This window comes from Nicotiana sylvestris, chromosome 8, assembly GCF_000393655.2.
Source record: "Nicotiana sylvestris chromosome 8, ASM39365v2, whole genome shotgun sequence".
NCBI lineage: Eukaryota > Viridiplantae > Streptophyta > Magnoliopsida > Solanales > Solanaceae > Nicotiana > Nicotiana sylvestris.
The window spans coordinates 205,153,053-205,173,556 of NC_091064.1; positions in this window are offsets into that span (position 1 = coordinate 205,153,053).

Consider the following 20,504-nt stretch of genomic DNA (forward strand, 5'->3'; position numbering starts at 1 on the left):
AAATAAGAATCTTTCATCTCTTGCTCCCTACATTCTTGTTCATTTAATTATTTTATATTGTTACTTTGAGCTAAATTTCTTAACAGTACCCATTTTTTAAATATTTTTTTAACTTTTACCCACGGTTTAAACAACTTCATACATTTTTTTCCCTTCTCCTTCGGGTAACAGTGCTTTTATGTGGTGTTTGTAAAAATATTCTAAGGTGATTTATGATGCTTTAGAGTGGTCAGCTGTTGTAGCATTTTATTTTTTACTATTGCTTAGGGTTTCTTCTTTTTCTGTTCTTAATTGCAAAATGGGTTCGTTAGATTTATTGTTGTTTTGACAAATTGATGATTGAGGTTTGTTCTTGATGATATTTGGAGGTTATGTTTCAAATCTAAGCTTATTTGGAATAGATTTAAGTATTAAATCGTATATTGGATTGTTAAAATTCGAAGAACAAATTTCTGATTTTGGGTTATTTGCACTTCAGGCCTATTTTGGCCTTAAGTGCATGAAAACGTTGGTCGCACATCAGACTTTCTAGCCTTAAGGTCATCTGAAGTGTAATTTTTTCACTTTAGACCCGACAAGTCTGAAGTTGATCGTAAAGTGGGTAAGCTTGCAAACTTTTTTGAAAAGTAGGTATAGGTTCGATTGTGATCCAAAAATGGAGTATAGATGCAAAAACCCCAAAAATGGTCCACCAAGGTAGACTAAGGGTGTGTTTGGTGTAATGGAAAATGTTTTTCGTGGAAAATATTTTCCAAGAAAATGTTTTTCGTGAAAAATATTTTCCAAGAAAATGTTTTCTTGGAAAACAAGTGGTAATCTTTGTACGCATGTGATTTTTATCCTATATGAGAATTACTCCCAATGAAATGCAAAATAAAATTATTTTCCTTGGTGTGCAATTTTGAGAATTTTTGTGACATTTTTTGGATAACTATTTGTATTTGTCTGTGCATGTTTATTTGTTAAATTAATAAAAAATACAAAAATATGTCGCATTTTGCATGTAGGATTTAATTCTACAATTTTTAGTAATTAAGTTTGTTTTACAAAAATTAAAAATTACAAAAATAGGCATCTTTTGCATTTTTAGCATTTAATGTCCAAATATACAATTTTATGCTTAATTATTACTTAATTGTGCGTTAATTGTTATTGTGAGTTAATTTGCGCTTTTATAACTTAATTTAGTTCTTAATAATAATTTAAGGATTTTTAAAATTTAGTTTTAGAAAAATAAAAGAAGAGCAAAAATACAGAAAAATCGGATTGGGCCACTTCTTCAAATTTCAACCCCAAGCCCAAACAATTGTCCATCCTTCCACACGACCCGGTCCATTTCAAACCGGGTCAACCCAATCCATAACCCAACACCCCCTATCTTGCATTTCAAAAACAAAACAAAACAAAACCCTAAAAAACAAAAACAAAAAAACCATCCGCCCCCCCTCCCTATCTTCTTCTTCTCTAAAAAGCTCAAACACAGAACCATGGCTTCCCCAAGCCCTCTCCAATGGATGCCTTAGCCTCTCATGGCTGCCCTTTACCCTTCATTCTCACGTCCAAACGACCCCTAACAGCTTCATCTTCACCCTCACCATGGACGACCTAGCTGCGTCTTCATCTTCTCCTTCTTCTCCAAGCTTCACCAAGCTCCATCCATGGCTGCCCCCCCCCCCACACACACACCCCAGCCTCCATGTCCAGCCATAAAAACGAGCCTTACTGCTGCGTCGTCTTCACGTCGTTCGTCACCACCATGACCGCCTTTCTCGTCGTTGTCTCCTCCATGGCGAGCTCAAGCTCGTCCATGGATGCTTCACCATCTCCAGTAGCTCCCCCCGCCTCCAACGAGCCAGCCTGCTCCATCGACACAGTCGGACGACCACCAGTCTTTCGTCGACGTCCAGTTCCACAGTCGACGACCAACAGCTCCAACGATCCTCCATCTCCATCCACCAACAACCCAGCCCCATCGTTCATGGCTGAACGTCCACCATGACAGCCCAACAGCCCACGACAACCCAAGCCATGGCTACCCCATCACAGTCATCATTCACCCCCAGTCTCGCCTCGTCGTCGTAGCCCGTCGTTTGTTCGATCTATTGGTCTGCAGAGTGTTAAAGGCTATTAAGGTCCATCTCATCTCCCTTTCTCATTTTTAGGATCTATATGCGAGTGAGATAAGAGTCGCTAAAATCTGTTTAAATGTTATGGTTTAAGGAATTCGAATTTCTTCTTAGTTGAATCTGGGTTGTAAAAATTAGATTTTTGTTTAATCGAATTTGAGTTTGATTGGTTTTTCATTCGTGATTATTAGTTGTAAAATGTATAGTATCTTTGCTAATATTGAGTTGGTTCGGATGATTTCATTTTGTGTGATGTTTGGTTTCCTTTCTTGTCGATTGTTCATCATTTTCTTGCATATGAAGTTAGTTTGTTTTCATTCAGTATGTTGGCAGTGTTCATTTGTTCTTGTTTAGGCTTAATCTAGAAGTGTGTTAGTTTAGTCATGCAATATTTATTTTGATGATATTTGGTCTGAATCGAGTTTCATAGTTTAAGTTGTGATTTGAGTTTGTTGAATCTTTTCATTTATGTTCATACTTTGTTTGATTGATCTTGAATCCGAAATTAGTATAGTTTGATCTTCTCGATTGTTGATTATTATTTTTGATTATTTCTTCAATTTGCTTTATGATTTTGTTTAGTTTTAATATAGGAATTGTTGGTTGTAGAGTTGTTAGATTTTAAGTTCAAATGATTATTGAATTTAGAAATCTGAATATATTTGTTTGTTGTTGTTGTTGTTGTTGTTGAATCTGAAAGTAGGTTTGTTTGTTGTTAAAGATGTTGTTCAATCAAGATAATTTTAGTTGTTTCTTTGTTGTTCATCATTTAGTTTAAATTTTGTTGTTGAACATTGTTAGAAATTGATCATATTGGCTATATTTCGGTTAAGATTGATTAGGTGAATTGGTTATAGCTGATGGGGGTAGTTTGGTAATTTGCAGTACGTTCAGGGGTAAAATGGTAATTGCAATAAGGTCGGAGGGGTAGTTTGGGAATTGAACATTTTGAATAATTCTTTATGTTAAGCATGGGGGACAAAATGTAATGGGGTGGGGTTTGATATAATTGTTTAATATAAATGGGGAACAAGACATAATGTAGTGGAGGGAAATATGGTAATTGTTTATGTTAGGCATGGGGGACAAGATGTAATGAGTTGGTTTTGATATATTTGTTTAATGTAGTGGGGGATGTGTGGGAGGATAATGAGTTTGGTAGGAGAAAGTGTGGTTTTATTAATGGATTAAAGGGTTTGGGATGGAAAATAAATAGAGAAACCTGATCAGATTTTGAGAGGGAGTTTTTAGAGGAGAATAAGAAAAAAAACGGACAGATAGAGAGAGAGAAAAAAAAAAGAACTGGATATTTAAGAGAGAAAGAAAAATTTCGAAAAATATTAAAACTTTCAAATAATAAAAAAAAAACTAAAAAAAAATCTTCTGCTTTCTTTCATTGTTTGAAATCAGCATTAATTGTGGTTGTATCATCAAAGCTTGAAGCTTTTGTTTTGGGATTACTACTCCACCGGTTTGCAAACTCTATTCCTGGGTTGTTACTGTTGCTGGACTGTTGTTGTTGTGTTGTATTGTTATTACTGCTGCTGATTCTCATCTTCATCTTCTTTTGTTTCCAATACCAGGTACACGACTGTAATACTAGCTATTGCAAGCTAATAATGTGGAAGTATACATATGAAGAATGAAATTTTGAAGTTTTAATTTCATTTTTCTTTGTTCCTTTTGTTGATTATATTTAAGCTATTTCATGTATTACTGAATAATAATTGGAATAAGAAAAAATAACATAAGTTAGTCTTTAATGAATCGGTTTGGTAAAACGGGTTAATTCACTAGTTGTGAAGGTTTCAAGATTATCAACAGTAGGTTAATCATGAATAAGTAGCTAAATTTAGCTAAGGCATGAATTTAAATTAAATTTCGTAAATTAGGCATTAAGGCATGATTTGAGTTCAAGCAAGATTAGAAGAATGTTTAAGTCTAATAAACTTTCTAATAAGTTTTAGTAATTATGGTTAAATCTAGTTTCAAATGGTTGTGAATAATCTCAATATTTTTTTTTTATAACAATGCTGAGTTGTATTTGATTCTTTTGGATATTAGTAGTCGAATTTTTATTTTATTTATAATTTTGAAATTTTGAGTAAAATTCCTTTTTTCATCAATATTTGTATTAATCTAGCAATTAGCATGCCATGTTTTCTTAAAATAATAAAAAAAAGCTAGTAATTAATTAGGATTATCTTTCTTTATTTTAAAGACTAATTTTTATAGAAAAATGTAGTCGTTTTAAGATTTGTCCACTTAAAATAAATGAGATGAGCCTCGCTTAATAAAATGTATAGATTGTGGGGCCCTCAATAAATGTACATTTAATTGCTTAGAATTCGGGAGGAGTCGTTTTAGCAAATTTCACGGCCCTACCCAAAATAATGATACGCTAGTCGCTTTAGGCGCGTATTTAATAATGTTATCTTCTTAAACTCGGGTGCATATTTCATGCGACCCAAATCCAAATCCCAAAACATTGAATAAAAATGTGTTCCGGATTGCGGTTGCATTTCATGTGACGTAATCCAAAGACATGTTTTAAATAATGTTCACATTCTGGTAAAAATAATAATAACAATTATGAAAGCGGTAAAAAGATAAAATTTGTACATAAGTTCATATTTGTATAAAATCAGATAATCAAGCCGAATATAACAGTTGAGCGACCGTGCTAGAACCACGGAACTCGGGAATGCCTAACACCTTCTCTCGGGTTAACAGAATTCCTTATCCGGATTTCTGGTATGCAGACTGTAATATGGAGTCATTCTTTTCCTCGATTCGGGATTAAAATTGGTGACTTGGGACACCCTAAATCTCCCAAGTGGCGACTCTGAAATAAACAAACAAATCCCGTTTCGATTGTCCTTTAATTGGAAAAAACTCCTTCACCCCTCGCGGGGGCGGAAAAAGGAGGTGTGACAGCTCTAGCGACTCTGCTGGGGAATTAGACTCAGAACCACTGGTTCAGGGTTAGAAATTCGAGCTTAGATAAATTGTTATATTTGGTTTTATCTGATTCTGTTACATGATATATGCCTAATGTGCTAAATGATGTTTTTACCGCTTTAATATTTTCTGAATTGTGTATATAAAACTGCTACGAAACCCTTCTTCTTTCTGAGTCTTCTGAATTTATGGTGCACACGTGTGCGTGGCCCACCTTTCTATTAGAAGTCATACCAAATAGAACGAAGTTGGGACAAGTAACTAGGCCGGGTAGACTTTCGTGCTCCCGGTATGTTGCCCCCACTTCGGCTCAAGCTGTCCACTTGGGTAAGCCAGGGCTAGAACAATATGCCTCAGGTTTTTCACTTAGAATTAACTCAGCTTCATGCCGGATCCCTAGTAGGAACGTTTGTTTGCATCACGTGCATTTGACTTTGGAGGCTCAACACAAGGGTTGGGTCTGTCTAGGACAGGTGTACCAAAAATGAAAATGATCATCCTGATGCATCTTACTTACTGCTACTTGCGCATTTATTTGATTCGGACTTGTGTGTTGACTGACTTTTGAATATCAGGAATAATATTTTGAAATTGAAAAAATAGCGGTTAGGGAACTGATTGTTTATTTTTGAAAAAAAACCAATGCCCAAATACTGTCAAAACTCTGCCGAAATTTTGAGAAAATGAAAAAAAATGTTTTATTAGTTTGTTTTACTAAAAGCAAAGGAAAAAAAAAGAGTCGTTGTTGTGTCTCGTTTTCAAAAATAGAAAAGGAAATAGTTTGCCTTCCCATGAAAAATAAAAATGAAAAATGGTCTTGTTTTTAAAAAAAAAAGATATATATATATATATATATATATATATATATATATATATATAGTTTTTTATGCCCGAACTACGCGGGTTTGATTCTCACCGGATGTGAGATACGTAGGCAACCCTCATCGGGTCCAACCCCCTTTTTGCTAAAATAGCCAAAAATAAATTTAAAAAAAAAACATGTCAAAATTTTAATTCTGTCATAAAGAAGTCGGGTGATGCTGTTTTGTCAAAACATAGCCGAATGTTCCCGAAAAGAACACCGGAAGGCTGACTTTGCATAAACAGCCACCTTTGGGTCATTTTTTAGGATTTTTGCCCAGTTGACCCACACAGCCTTAAAAATCTTCGTCCCCGAGGCGCTGAAGGGCCGTGTTTGCAACACCCGATTTTTATTGTAATTTGAAAAGAAAAAAAAACAAAGATTCAGCGGTCAGGTGAATACTGTTTGGGTTTTTAGTCAAAAATAAGCCGAGTCAGCTTCGGCCGCGTCTTAAACCGTTCTTGCCGAAATAGCCTTAGAGTATCTTTCCGTTGTCGAAAGGCTATTTTCGTAAAAGAACGGACAAGTTTGTAAAGTGTCATAAAATAATCCTCCCCGGCCTCAAAATTCATGTGAAATTTGGAAGTGGCCACATTTGCAAGAATAACCATTTGGTTGCATTTGTCGAACAGAGAAAGGGAGCTGGCCGTTTGTTTTTGAGTTTGTAAAACTTTTGATTAGAATATGTGGGTCGTTTGATTTTCAAGTTTGTAGGTCATCTTTAAACCTTTGAGACCCAGTTTGTTTTTATTATGAAAATTGATAATTCAAAAAAAAAATGTTTCATTGTTGTTACCTTTCATTGGTCCGAACTACGCAAGGTCTGATTCATGCGTGGTCATGATACGTAGGCAATCTCCATAAGATTCGACCACAACACAAAAAAAATAAAAAAAAAATTGAAAAAAAAAAGAAAAAGAAAGAAAAAAGAAAAAAGAAAATGAAAAAAACGAGGAAAAGATGTTGTTAATAATGAGGACCGACTGAGTCCATTTTAACCTGTTGTTTTGAATCACAAAGAAAGAAGGTGGTTGGTGTGTGGTAAGCCGGAACTACAGGATCCAAAAGCACACTTTGCGGGGATCAAGCCTGATGACAGAAGCATTCGAATCCTATTGGGGACTTGTTGACGGAGGTTGATGATATTGAAGCTGGTAATGGTCTTGACAATACTGATGCGAAGCTCAGTGGCTAAGATGCCAATTTTGATAAAGTGGGAGGACGCTCTGTTCCTTGGTTAGCAAGAGAGAAGCTTTTGGTGGCTTATTTTGTTGTCATTTCTGTTGTCCGGATTATTCTTAGGGTTGTAATCTGGATATTGTCTTGTGTCAAACCTTCTTATCTTTCCATTTTGTCGTAGCGGTTTGTTTAAGTTTTGTCCAAGTTGTTTTAGGATTTTATTTTGGTTTGTTTCGTTTGTATTGTTATTCAAACCATTTCACCGGTAATCTAATGCAAAATCCAGTCTTTTATTATTTCCAGTTTCCTTTTTGTTTAGTCCTTTTATCATTTTTATTCAACGTCGATTCTAGTGACATGACATGCGCACACAGTTTGGGCCTAATCTTAAAAGTTAATCATAAAACCCTGGGAAGGTGATCAAAACATTTAAATAAAGACGGTTTGAGAATATTCAGAGCTCGAGTCATGTGGAACTAGGGCAAGTTAAACACAAAAAAAAATCGTTAAAAGCAAGATTCGCCAAATTGGCATGAGGGTCGTTCATGATAACGATACTGAGAGCGTCGCCCAATGGTGCTTTAGAAATGACAAACGAAAAGCAAATGTTGAATATAATTGTCAAAGTCCAGCACCATCGGAAGAGGCTACGAATCTTTGTTTAAATGTGTTGTTTGCAATGGGCATGTTTCGAAGGCTGGAATGACGAAGTCATTTTGTTCTTCTACCTAAATACTTTATCCTTTGTTACCCCTTTTGAGCCTTATTTATTTTTCTTTCGTACCCCTCGTTCGGAATCAGTAGCAATGACTAAAAAACGCAAGCATGACAGGAAAAAAAAGAGAAAGAAAGAAAACAACAAAACGAAAAAAAAGAGAAAAAAAAAGAAAAGAAAAGAAAAGAAAAATGATAACAAAAAAAAACAAAGGAAAGTGAAATGAAAACAGAAGAACTGGGAACTACGTTCGACCTGATTCCTCAAAGAGGATACGTAGGCGCCTCACGGCTCGGTCATGGTGTAATAAAAATTAATAATAATAAATAAATAATCCTCAAGCAAGAAACTGGGGTAAGGATTGCGCTTGCTGTAAGCAAATATGGTTCCGAAGGTTGTAATTTTGAACCCCAAATTTATTTTGTTTTTTGTCGAGCCTTTAATACCCTTTCTTTCTAGCCCTATCCAAAAACCCACATTACGGTCCAAAGAAAGACCTTCTGATCAGTCTTCAAAAGATGCCAAGTCATACAAATGAGAGTCTTACCGGTGAACATAACACTCTGTTCCACAGCAGAGAGGACTCTAATCCCCAGCAGAAAGAGTCATACCGGCAACACTCCAAATCCCCAGCTGGAAAGTGATACAAATGAGAGAGTCTTATCGGTGAAAGTCTTTACGGAAACCATAAGGCGATGAAAGCTGAGAGAAAAAAACTAAAATGAGAGAGGCTTGATAGTGAAAACCCTTCGGGCACTACAAGTCGAATAAGATTAAAAATCAGATGAGGAATCTCCAAGTGAAGATTGAAAGACGATTGATGGCAGAGGATAGGCCACATGTGCATGTCATGATTATTAGAGTCGGTATCTGCATTTGATAGGTTTTTATTTATAGTTTCTTTTGTTAAAGAGTCATCTTTTTCCTTTGTCTTTTTATTCTGTTCCCTTTTATCTTTTCCTTTCATAGAAAATTTCCCAGTAGAGTCTGTTTGGTCAGAACAAGTGAGAATTGACTTCAAAATAGGCCATCAGCTTTCCAATCATCCAAGATGAGATCTGACTAGTACATCCAAATGGTATAGTCAGCAAGGAACAAGCGCGAGGCCAGTGTAAAAAAAAGATATCCCCAGCAAAAGGGAATTGACAAAAGGATTGACGAGTGTCAAGAGGGATACCCTTGCCGAAATCAAAGGTTATAAACCTCAAGGCCAAGGCCCGTGGACAAATCAAGGAGAGCAATGAGCATGATTTGGGAAATTCATGCGAGACTAAAAGGTCGGGGAAATGCCAGTTTCTGAGCTATGCCACAAAAGAAGAGGGATATCCCCAGCAGAAAGGGATTATCCCCAACAAATAATATCATCCCCAACAAGTTGTGGAACGCACAGCAAGGAAGGAGAAAGGGAAAACCATCCCAGTAGGAGTATCACAACCAACCACCACGTTTTAAACTAACAAATTTTGTTTGATTTGAAACAGGTAAAGGAAATGGCATTGATGACAGAAATGCATGCCATAAGGGAGACTGTCAAACTGGGGCAGAAAATTTTCCTTTCATTTAGAAAATTTTCTGGAAGTTAGGTACTCATTCAAGGAAGAATAAAGATAACACCAGCCTCAAGGGAAGTGGTCTTTGAACTGGTGTTATCCCCAGCAGTATTAAAAGAAAGAAAATAATGAGTTTTAATAAAAGGAGTTGTATCCCCAGCGGACAGAACCAAAGAGATGAAACTGGTGTTTAGAAAAAGCAAAAGTCATTATCATCCCCAGCAACTTCCAGAAGAATGAAGCATCGATTTGAAGGGATATAATTCCCCAACAGCGTTATCCTCAACAACGTTATCCCAAGAAGATAACACTTTTATCCCCAGCAATGTTGAGAGAAAATAAAATAAAAAAAAAAATTGAAGGAGGGGAAGAAAGGAGACTCCCCCAGTGGTATTATCCCCAGCAAGCAAGAACAAAGCAGCACAAAGGAAAAAGAAAAGAAAAGAAAAAATTACAAAGGTAAGTTTCTCAAATCATTGATCTTTACATTTTCCTCCTAGGATAAAAAGTCCTAATCTGATGAATTTCCCTCCCGATACAATCTTAGTCCGATGAAATTTTCTCCTAAGATATCAAATCTTAGTCCGATGAATTTTTCTCCTAAGATATCAAATCTTAGTCCGATGAATTTTTCTCCTAAGATAGAAATCTTAGTCCGATGAATTTTTCTCCTAAGATAGAAATCTTAGTCCGATGAATCTTTCTCCTAAGATCACAACAAAATGGACCTAGTTTGACGATTTATCTCCTAGAGTCACAATCTTGGTCCGATGGAATTTTTCTCCCAAGATAAGATATCAAATCTTAGTCCGATGAAATTTTCTCCTAAGATACCAAATTTTAGTTCGATGAATTATTCTCCTAAGATAGAAATCTTAGTCCGATGAAATTTTCTCCTAAGATATCAAATCTTAGTCCGATGAATTTTTTCTCTTAATATCACAACAAAATGGACCTAGTTTGACGATTTATCTCCTAGAGTCAAAATCTTGGTCCGATGGAATTTTTATCCCAAGATAATATAATAAAATCTTAGTCGGATAAATTGAAAAAAGAAGAAGTTTGAATTTGAAAAAAAAAGGAGTCATTTCTTTTTTAGTTTTCTTAAGATTATCAATGTTCAGCTGTTGTTGAAGTCAGGAGCCAACCTAAAGAAAGGAATGACATTTTATTTTTAAAGTTGGTGTTGAAGTCAGGAGCCCGTCTGAAGAGAGGAATGGCGTTTTATTTTTAAAAAGTTTTGAAATCAGGAGCCCGCCTGAAGAGAGGAAAGGCGTTTTATTTTTAAAAGTTGTTGAAATCTCGCCAACCTAAAGAAAGGAATGACATTTTATTTTTAAAGTTGTTGTTGAAGTCAGGAGCCCGTCTGAAGAGAGGAATGGCGTTTTATTTTTAAAAAGTTTTGAAATCAGGAGCCCGCCTGAAGAGAGGAAAGGCATTTTATTTTTAAAAGTTGTTGAAATCTAGCCAACCTAAAGAAAGGAATGGCATTTTATTTTTAAAGTTGTTGTTGAAATCAGGAGCCCGCCTGAAGAGAGGAATGACGTTTATTTTAAAAGTTATTTGTTTGAAGTCAGGAGCCCGCCTGAAGAGAAGAAAGACGTTTTATTTTTAAAAGTTGTTGAAATCTCGCCAACCTAAATAAAGGAATGGCATTTTATTTTTAAAGTTGTTGTTGAAGTCAGGAGCCCGCCTGAAGAGAGGAATGGCGTTTATTTTAAAAGTTGTTTGTTTGAAGTCAGAAGCCCGCCTGAAGAGAGGAATGACGTTTATTTTAAAAGTTTTTTGTTTGAAGTCAGGAGCCCGCCTGAAGAGAGGAAAGGCGTTTTATTTTTAAAAGTTGTTGAAATCTCGCCAACCTAAAGAAAGGAATGACATTTTATTTTTAAAGTTGTTGTTGAAATCTCGCCAACCTAAAGAAAGGAATGGCATTTTATTTTTAAAGTTGTTGTTGAAGTCAGGAGCCCGCCTGAAGAGAGGAATGACGTTTATTTTAAAAGTTGTTTGTTTGAAGTCAGGAGCCCGCCTGAAGAGAGGAAAGGCGTTTTATTTTTAAAAGTTGTTGAAATCTCGCCAACCTAAAGAAAGGAATGGCATTTTATTTTTAAAGTTGAAGTCAGGAGCCCGCCTGAAGAGAGGAATGGCGTTTTTATTTTTCAAAGTTGTTTGTTGAAGTCAGGCGCCCACCTGCATAACGAGAGGAATACTTTTCAGTCTTATACTGCAGATCTTGAAAGCAATAACCCCACCGGAAGGCAGAAGGTTACAACAGGAATCCCCAGAAGGTTACAATAAAAATCCCCAGTACCGGGAAGCAGAAGGTTGCAACAAGAGGTCCCAGCACAAATTCAAGCGCATGAGTCAAAAGGAAGAAAAGACGCGTCTTGAAAGAAGCGACCTGTGAACAATAAATCTTACCCAGCATAACAAATCTGATAAAGAAAGCCGTATCCCCAGAGGAAACGCCGAAAATCTTAATGAAGAAAGCCATATCCCCAGCGGACCGAGCAAAATGATGAAAACTGGTATTCAGAAAAGCAAAGGGCCAGTGTCATCCCTAAATTCACGGAAGAAAAGCACCGGAGGAAACACAAGCCGACAAGAAAGCAAGGCAACAAGAACAAATTGCAGTCTAGCCTAGCTTCTTGTTTTCTTTTAAACACGGTGTAACAAGGAGATCGGTAAGCAGTGGTAATAGCAGGCAACAACAGTAACCTTGCAGTCCCACGGTAGTCCCAACTACCAAAACTTCCCGAACTACATTGACCTGATTCCTGTTTAGCCCAGGATATGTAGGAAACCTCTGAAGCAAAGGTTCGGTCAAATCTTTTTCAAAAAATGCTTCACACGGAGTACTCGGATGGGCAAAAATCGCTCACTTTATCTTTGCACGAAAACCCTTCGTGTCTTCGAGCAAAGAGGGGCAGCTGTAAGCACGTGATTTTTGCCCTATATGAGAATTACTCCCAATGAAATGCAAAATAAAATGATTTTCCTTGGTGTGCAATTTTGAGAATTTTTGTGACATTTTTTGGATAACTATTTGTATTTGTCTGTGCATGTTTATTTGTTAAATTAATAAAAAATACAAATATATGTCGCATTTTGCATGTAGGATTTAATTCTATAATTGTTAGTAATTAAGTTTGTTTTACAAAAATTAAAAATTTCAAAAATAGGCATCTTTTGCATTTTTAGCATTTAATGTCCAAATATACAATTTTATGCTTAATTATTACTTAATTGTGCATTAATTGTTATTGGGAGTTAATTTGCGCTTTTATAACTTAATTTAGTTCTTAATAATAATTTAAGGATTTTTAGAATTTAGTTTTAGAAAAATAAAAGAAGAAAAGAGAGCAAAAATACAGAAAAATCGGATTGGGCCACTTCTTCAAATTTCAACCCCAGGCCCAAACAATTGTCCATCCTTCCACACGACCCGGTCCATTTCAAACCGGGTCAACCCAATCCATAACCCAACACCCCCTATCTTGCATTTCAAAAACAAAACAAAACAAAACCCTAAAAAACAAAAACAAAAAAACCATCCGCCCCTCCCTCCCTATCTTCTTCTTCTCCAAAAAGCTCAAACACACAACCATGGCTTCCCCAAGCCCCCTCCAATGGATGCCTTAGCCTCCCATGGCTGCCCTTTACCCTTCATTCTCACGTCCAAACGACCCCTCACGGCTTCATTTTCACCTTCACCATGGACGACCCAGCTGCGTCTTCATCTTCTCCTTCTTCTCCAAGCTTCACCAAGCTCCATCCATGGCTGCCCCCCCCCCCCCCCCCCACACCCCAGCCTCCATGTCCAGCCATAAAAACGAACCTTACTGCTGCGTCGTCTTCACGTCGTTCGTCACCACCATGACCGCCTTTCTCGTCGTTGTCTCCTCCATGGCGAGCTCAAGCTCGTCCATGGATGCTTCACCATCTCCAGTAGCTCCCCCCGCCTCCAACGAGCCAGCCTGCTCCGTCGACACAGCCGGGCGACCACCAGTCTTTCGTCGACGTCCAGCTCCACAGTCGACGACCAACAGCTCCAACGATCCTCCATCTCCATCCACCAATAACCCAGCCCCATCGTTCATGGCTGAACGTCCACCATGACGGCCCAGCAGCCCACGACAACCCAAGCCATGGCTACCCCATCACAGTCATCATTCACCCCCAGTCCCGCCTCGTCGTCGTAGCCCGTCGTTTGTTCGATCTATTGGTCTGCGGAGTGTTAAAGGCTATTAAGGTCCGTCTCATCTCCCTTTCTCATTTTTAGGATCTATATGCGCGTGAGATAAGAGCCGCTAAAATCTGTTTAAATGTTATGGTTTAAGGAATTCGAATTTCTTCTTAGTTGAATCTGGGTTGTAAAAATTAGATTTTTTGTTTAATCGAATTTGAGTTTGATTGGTTTGTCATTCGTGATTATTAGGTGTAAAATGTATAGTATCTTTGCTAATATTGAGTTGGTTCGGATGATTTCATTTTGTGTGATGTTTGGTTTCCTTTCTTGTCGATTGTTCATCATTTTCTTGCATATGAAGTTAGTTTGTTTTCATTCAGTATGTTGGCAGTGTTCATTTGTTCTTGTTTAGGCTTAATCTAGAACTGTGTTAGTTTAGTCACGCAATATTTATTTTGATGATATTTGGTCTGAATCGAGTTTCATAGTTTAAGTTGTGATTTGATTTTGTTGAATCTTTTCATTTATGTTCATACTTTGTTTGATTGATCTTGAATCCGAAATTAGTATAGTTTGATCTTCTCGATTGTTGATTATCATTTTTGATTATTTCTTCAGTTTGCTTCATGATTTTGTTTAGTTTTAATATAGGAATTGTTGGTTGTAAAGTTGTTAGATTTTAAGTTCAAATGATTATTGAATTTAGAAATCTGAATATATTTGTTTGTTGTTGTTGTTGTTGAATCTGAAAGTAGGTTTGTTTGTTGTTAAAGATGTTGTTCAATCAAGATAATTTTAGTTGTTTCTTTGTTGTTCATCATTTAGTTTGAATTTTGTTGTTGAACATTGTTAGAAATTGATCATATTGGCTATATTTCGGTTAAGATTGATTAGGTGAATTGGTTATAGCTGATGGGGGTAGTTTGGTAATTTGCAGTACGTTCAAGGGTAAAATGGTAATTGCAATAAGGTCGGAGGGGTAGTTTGGGAATTGAACATTTTGAATAATTCTTTATGTTATGCATGGCGGACAAAATGTAATGGAGTGGGGTTTGATATAATTGTTTAATATAAATGGGGGACAAGACATAATGTAGTGGAGGGGAATATGGTAATTGTTTATGTTAGGCATGGGGGACAAGATGTAATGGGTTGGTTTTGATATATTTGTTTAATGTAGTGGGGGATGAGTGGGAAGATAATGAGTTTGGTAGGAGAAAGTATGGTTTTATTAATGGATTAAAGGGTTTGGGATGGAAAATAAATAGAGAAACTTGATCAGATTTTGAGAGGGAGTTTCTAGAGGAGAATAAGAAAAAAAACGGACAGATAGAGAGAGAGAAAAAAAAGAGCTGAATATTTAAGAGAGAAAGAAAAATTTCGAAAAATATTAAAAATTTCAAATCAAATAAAAAAACTAAAAAAAATCTTCTGCTTTCTTTCATTGTTTGAAATCAGCATTAATTGTGGTTGTTTCATCAAAGCTTGAAGCTTTTGTTTTGGGATTACTACTCCACCGGTTTGCAAACTCTGTTCCTGGGTTGTTACTGTTGCTGGATTGTTGTTGTTGTGCTGTATTGTTATTACTGCTGCTGATTCTCATCTTCATCTTCTTTTGTTTCCAATACCAGGTACACGACTGTAATACTAGCTATTGCAAGCTAATAATGTGGAAGCATGAATACATATGAAGAATGAAATTTTGAAGTTTTAATTTTGTTTTTCTTTGTTCCTTTTGTTGATTGTATTTAAGCTATTTCATGTATTACTGAATAATAATTGGAATAAGAAAAAATAACATAAGTTAGTCTTTAATGAATCGGTTTGGCAAAACGGGTTAATTCACTAGTTATGAAGGTTTCAAGATTATCAACAGTAGGTTAATCATGAATAAGTAGCTAAATTTAGCTAAGGCATGAATTTAAATTAAATTTCGTAAATTAGGCATTAAGGCATGATTTGAGTTCAAGCAAGATTAGAAGAACGTTTAAGTCTAATAAACTTTCTAATAAGCTTTAGTAATTATGGTTAAATCTAGTTTCAAATGGTTGTGAATAATCTCAATAATTTTTTTTTATAACAATGCTGAGTTGTATTTGATTCTTTTGGATATTAGTTGTCGAATTTTTATTTTATTTATAATTTCGAAATTTTGAGTAAAATTCCTTTTTTCATCAATATTTGTATTAATCTAGCAATTAGCATGTCATGTTTTCTTAAAATAATAAAAAAGCTAGTAATTAATTAGGATTTTCTTTCTTTATTTTAGAGACTAATTTTTATAGAAAAATGTAGTCGCTTTAAGATTTGTCCATTTAAAATAAATGAGATGAGCCTCGCTTAATAAAATGTATAGATTGTGGGGCCCTCAATAAATGTACATTTAATTGCTTAGAATTCGGGAGGAGCCGTTTTAGCAAATTTCACGGCCCTACCCAAAATAATGATACGCTAGTCGCTTTAGGCGCGTATTTAATAATGTTATCTTCTTAAACTCAGGTGCGTATTTCATGCGACTCAAATCCAAATCCCAAAATATTGAATAAAAATGTGTTCCGGATTGCGGTGCATTTCATGTGACGTAATCCAAAGACATGTTTTAAACAATGTTCACATTCTTGTAAAAATAATAATAACAATTATGAAAGCGGTAAAAAGATAAAATTTGCACATAAGTTCATATTTGTATAAAATCAGATAATCAAGCCGAATATAACAGTTGAGCGACCGTGCTAGAACCACGGAACTCGGGAATGCCTAACACCTTCTCCCGGGTTAACAGAATTCCTTATCCGGATTTCTGGTATGCAGACTGTAATATGGAGTCATTCTTTTCCTCGATTCGGGATTAAAATTGGTGACTTGGGACACCCTAAATCTCCCAAGTGGCGACTCTGAAATAAACAAACAAATCCCGTTTCGATTGTCCTTTAATTGGAAAAAACTCTTTCACCCCTCGCGGGTGCGGAAAAAGGAGGTGTGACAATATTATTTATTTTCAGGTGTTTGGTACGCAAATTAAGAAAAATAGCTTCTCAAGAGTATTCATAAATAATTTAGAACCCACAAATTCATAAACTTTCGAACCGCTAAGCTTTCAAAACCGCGGAATTTCGAACCCGTAAACTTTATAATTTCTAAACCCGTATAATTCCAAACACATAAACCTCCGAACTCATAATTTTGGAACTTGTAAAATTTTGAACCTTTTAACCGATAAATAAAAAAATAAAAACTGAAAAATATATTTAAAAAATATTCTTTTCGGGGGGGGGGGAGGGGGAGGGGAGCAGTAAAACGAAAAAAAAATAGAAATTTAAATTATAAAAGAAAAAGTAAAAAAAAATGTGCGGGGTGGGGGGCAGGGGGCACGTGGGAGGGGGGAGGGAGGGTTAGGGTGGGTGATGCAGAAAAACGAAAAAAAAATTGAAATTGCAAAAAAAAAATTAAGGTAAAAAATAATTTTTTTTGCGGTGGGGGTGGGGGGGGTGTTAACAGAAAAACTGAAATTTGAAAAAAAATAAAACCGTTTTTGGAGAGGAGGTGGGGTGGGTTGGTGATGGTGGGGACGGTTGAGAAGGAGTTTTGGAAAATATTTTCCATTCCCTTGATAAGGAAAACATTTCCTCCAATTGAAGGAAAAGGCAAAATACATGTCAGCCCCTTAAAGTTGTTCACACCTTTCAGTTAGACACTTCATTTTAAGTCTGTTCCATTTGAACACTCTAACCACATCTCAAATGTGTCATTTAGACACAAACTTGAGATGTGTGTAATTTACATACCAAAGTGACAAATAAAAGGCGGACACGTGGATTTAACTTAAATAAATTTTAAAAAAACTTTTAAAAACAAAAGAAAAATGTTAAAAGAAAAACAAGAATGCACCCCCCCCCCCCGGTCATCTTCCGCGATGAAACCCCTTCCTTTTGTCTTCTGCCCCAGCAACCCCTCCTCCCTATTTCGTTTCCTTTAAGAAACTCTCCGCCGCCACTATTTTCCTCCCTAAATTTGTCAAGTGTGGAAGCAGACAATGAAGTTAATTAGTTTAAGATTTCATGTAACAAATTAATAATCTAAACATATATATTGGAATACTCTTTATTAATCTTCCTTAATGATCTGCGATTTCTTTGCATATATGATAAATGTAATTCCAAATACACTTACAGATTTCAAGTGGCAATTGAACCCAATTACAAAAATCTGAAGGAAAGTTACGAGAATTATTCCCATTTACATTGGTGAAAACCCAGTTCTAAATTAAAAATGAAATAATTTTTTTGAGAAGAGATGTTAATGATAAGTCGAAAATCGGAGCAAAAATACCTAAAATAATGAGTAGCTTTCATAAAATTTGCTTTAAAATCGTTAGATTTTGGTCAAAACTAGCTCAAAAGAGCTAGCATTCTTAAAAGAGAGAGAGAAAAGCATTTGTTTAGAATTCTGGAAAAATATCATCAATGTTCATAGCCTGAGCTTTGTGATTTTCGAAGATAAAGATTAGTCGGGGTGGGTGGGGTTGGGGAGGGAGGGGACAGAGAGAGTAGATAGCATTTGGAAAATGAGGAGTTTGTGTTTTGGGCCATTTCATGTGCTTGAAAAATGTAAGAAATACTGTCTTGCGATGTCAGTTTTTTGTGTCTAAATGACAACATTTGACATGTGGTTAGAGTGTATAAATGGAACGGACTTAAGATTGAGTGTCTAAGTGAAAAGTGTAAACAACTTTAAAGGTTTATCGATGTATTTTGGCATAAGAAAAATACTTTCCAAAACATTTAAGTCAACCAAACATAAAAAAATTAAAAAACATTTTCATACCAAGCACACCCTAAGCCCCACGTGAGTTTGGATGGGATTGGTGAATGAATCAAAGAGAAATAGGCACAGTATAGCTGCTCCCAAACTAATGGTAAGTCAATATATATTTTTTGCATGAATATACGTATAAAAACATAGTAACTAGTCTATATGTCCCAAATTAAATGTTTTAATGATTAAAATTGTAAGATTATGCATTAATCTTATCATTAGTTCATTAAGAAAATTTAATTTAATATTATACCGATTAATTTAATTACTGATAATGAATTACTGGTACTTCAAAAACAATCCGATTATCATAAAAGTCAAATTAAACTCTTGGAAGTCGTTTGGTTTGAAAATAAGTTATGCTGGAACTAATTATGCTGAGATTAATTATCCTGATATAGTTTTTATTGATTGTTTAGTATGTTGTATTAATTCTGAAATTGTCAATTTTACTGTTTTATCTTGAAATAACTTATCTTGGGAATACTATTTCCCCCTCTAAAAGATAAGTTATCCTGGTATATAAATTTATATTATTTACACAAAATATTAATCAGTTTTACCTCGTAATCCGAAAAGATTCACTTACGGCGAAAAGGAGGAAATATTTGCTTAATGGTAAATGGTGATAAGTAAATGTGTTAGGAATATCTGCACCAGTTGATCTATGTTAACATGAGTTTAAGTTAAGTTAATATACATCGTGTAAAGAATTTTATTTATTATTTATAATTAATCTTGAAATAAAACAAATTATCTATTACAACAAAGGAACCTGATTGCACATTAATTTTGACCCGTCTTACATACTTGGCATAGAAAATCATGATTTTTCAAAGGTGGAAATCATATTTGATAGTATTTCAATTATATCTAAACAACTTCACACTATGCCACATGGCAATTTAGGACAAATTAATTAGGTTAGATAATAATTAGTTTTTTTTTAATTTAAATTTTTTAAAATTAAATATGTATTATTAATAATTAATTACTTTCTTTGAATCTACAAATTTAGAGTTTTGAAAGTATTTTAAAATAAAAAACAAAAAGGAGAAAATAAAAAAAAACATCAATTCAAATTTAGGAGCAGTTGCTTCCTAATATGGTGGTTTATATCTATAAAAAAACTGCCAAATATTTTTTTGACAAAGAAAATAATTTGATTTTGAATTTATAGATAGAAATATATGAGTTAAGATAAAACAAAAGTTCATTTACTTATGAAAAATAATACAAAATAGAATTATTAAAAATATCAATAAATATATGAAAAAATAGTAAAATTACTTTTCTATTATATTTTGAAAAAAATTTAAATTATAATTTTATCTATATATGATAGTATCTTGATTATATGTAAAAAGCTTCACAATAGGCTAAATGACAATTTAGGACAAAGTTAGTTAGGTTAGGTAATAATTAGTTTTTTTTTTGAATTTATATTTTTAAAAATTTAAATTATGCATTATGTATTGTTAATAATTAGTTACTTTCTTTGAGTTTACAAATTTAGAGTTTTAAAATTATTTTAAATATAAAATGAAAAGAAGAAAATAAAAGAAAACTATCAATTCAATTTAGAAGCAGTTTCTTCCTAATATGGTAACTTATATCTACAAAAAATTTCCAAATATTTTCTTGATAAAAATAATAATTTGATTTTGAATTTATAGATAGAAATATTTGAGTTGAGATAAAACAAAAGTTCATTTGCTTATGAAAAATAATGCTAAATAGCAATTATTAAAACTATCAATAAATATATGATAAAATAGTAAAATTACTTTTCTGTTTATATTTCAAAAAACAAAATTCAAAATTACAATTTTATTTATATATGACAATATTTTGATTATATATAAAATTTAAAATGGAAAAAAATAATTATAATATTATAGTAGAAAAAATATAGATGAAACAGAGATAATATGAGGATATTTCAACATTGAATTAATTTAGAAAAATAAAATAAAATAAGTAAATAATACACATATTATTGATAAATTTAGAAAATTACAGAATTGTGAACAATAAAATAAAATTTAAAAATATTTTTTGAGAAGCAAAAATGAAAATGACATTAAACCAAGTGACACACTAATAAATT